Genomic DNA, 2500 nt, shown 5'->3' with positions numbered 1-2500 from the left:
ATGTGAGGCTGGCAAGGCTAGGTCACGGCAAGCCAAGCAGTCAGGCTACACAATTGATGTGAGGCTGGCAAGGCTAGGTCATGTCAAGCCAAGCAGTCAGGCTACACAAGGGAACAAGGCACCTTGCCACACACAAACCCATGAACGAACGACCAAGGGAACAACGCCTCTTCCCACACACAGACCCATGAACGACCAAGGGAACAAGGGTATGAACGACCAAGGAACAATGCGTATTGCCACACACATTCCCATGAACGACCAAGGGAACAAGGCTACCTCCCAAACAAACACACATGAACGACCAAGGGAACAAGGCTTCTTCCCACACACAACCCCATGAACGACCAAGGGAACAAGGCACCTTGCCACACACATGCCCATGAACGACCAAGTGAACAATGGATGTGAGGCTGGCAAGGCTAGGTCATGTCAAGCCAAGCAGTCAGGCCACACAAGGGAACAAGGCACCATGCCACACACAAACCCATCCACTAACGACCAAGGGAACAATGCATATGGGGCTGGCAAGGCAAGCAGGCTACCCAAGTGAACAACGCCTCTTCCCACACACAGACCCATGAACGACCAAGGGAACAAGGGTATGAACGACCAAGGAACAATGCGTATTGCCACACACATTCCCATGAACGACCAAGGGAACAAGGCTACCTCCCAAACAAACACACATGAACGACCAAGTGAAGAAGGCTTCTTCCCACACACAACCCCATGAACGACCAAGGGAACAAGTTTACTTCGTACACGAACACCCATGAACGACCAATGGAACAAGGCATCTTGCCACACACATGCCCATGAGCAACCCAATCCCATCCTCATCGGTCTAAGGAACAAGGGGCCTTGACAAACCATGAGCAGATTTCTAAGCAAGTCAAACGATGAAGGGAGCAAAGTGTAGTTCCTACTTAGTACATAGTAAATTGAATATATGAGTTCCAATCCGATCAACTCGTGTTCTTTCGAGTTCATCTAAGCCACCTATGAATACCTAAAAGCCTTATCTGCCTGCCTATCACCAGGCGACAGGGACAAAAACCCAAATATGATATATTTTCATTTCAAGTCCATTCGTCTATGTTAACAATGACCCACACAATGTTTCAATGGCATTCCTACTTGATTTGAGCGACATTCCAACAAGTAGGGAACCAACGCTTCAAGGCGTGACCAAGGATAGGACACAAACATTTACGCCTCAAACATGACATTTTGTTTTTTTTTTTCATTTCAAAGCTTTTCATTTATAATAAAAAGCATCCCTACAAAATTTTGTGTCAATCCGAATTAATTCGAGCGAGTTATGGACGATTTCGCACAATTATGCATCCCTGGGCAAATCAATATCTGTTCCTGTCACCAAGCTCTTTGTGCAATATGTATATATAGGGGAACCATGGGACTGCTGCCCATTGGCGCCCCAAGGATGTCCAGCGCCCAAGGCTCTCGAGGCTGGCACGCTCGAGGCATGGCCAAGACGCCCGCTCTTGACGAAAATGGGGCCAAAACGCCCCCCATTGGCGCCCCACTCCCGTGTCCCCTCGCCCCCAAGTCGTGTGTGTCCAAAAATTATGCATCATCAGGGAAATCAATGTCTGTTCCTGTCACCAAGCTCTTTGTGCAATATGTATATATAGGGGGTACCATGGGGTCTCATTCTCATAGGTGCCCGGCATGGTTGATGGGCAAATAAGAATCGTGAGGCTGTATCGAGCACACACGAGGCAAGCCAAGCCAAGCCCCACGACCCATGAAAGAGGCCATCCCCCCCAACACGTTGCCTTGATTTCTCGAACGGTGACCTGAAAAATAGCCCCATCTCCTTGAGTCTCCTCGACGTTGTGCCCATACACTAGCCCGTTGCCTTGATTTTCCTCGACATAGGGCGCAGAAACTAGCGCCGTTGGCTTCACCTGTGCCTCGACGCCGTGCGCATACTAAGAAATATACATCCTCAGGGAAAGCAATGGGTGTTGCTGTCACCAAGCTCCTTGTGCAATATGTATATATAGGGGGGGAGCAGTGGGTGAGCATGGCAAGGGATGAAGGTGCCAGACTGCCTTTGAGCGCGAGCTTGGGTGACTGTTGCTTGATTCCTAGTCGGTGGCATAATACCCCTCCGAGTGGGGGCCTTGGCGTGGTGTGGGGATGCCTCGTTAGGTCTCTGCGACACCGATCCAGGGTTGTGGTCTAGCTTTGGAAGTTTGGGATGGTGCTGTTTGTGTGGCAATTCGATGATGATGTGCTTGCTGATCTATGTTTGACGTGCTACTGGTGCTAGCCAGCATTTGATTTGTGCTGATGATTGGGAAACGATAGGCGTTAAAGTGGCATGTGTTGCTTTTTGTGATACTACTATGGTACGCTAGTCTATCCTTGTTAGACGTGCGGTTGGTGCCTAAGCGTAGCTAGCATTGGTTTAGCACTGATGACGCTGAGGAAGCAAGCATTATCAGGAAGCATTGTCAGACATTCAGTA

This window comes from Lactuca saligna, chromosome 1 (assembly GCF_052625555.1).
Source record: "Lactuca saligna cultivar CGN05327 chromosome 1, ASM5262555v1, whole genome shotgun sequence".
Taxonomy (NCBI): domain Eukaryota; kingdom Viridiplantae; phylum Streptophyta; class Magnoliopsida; order Asterales; family Asteraceae; genus Lactuca; species Lactuca saligna.
The sequence above is the reverse complement of the archived record's forward strand: the minus strand, read 5'-3'. Positions refer to the sequence as shown.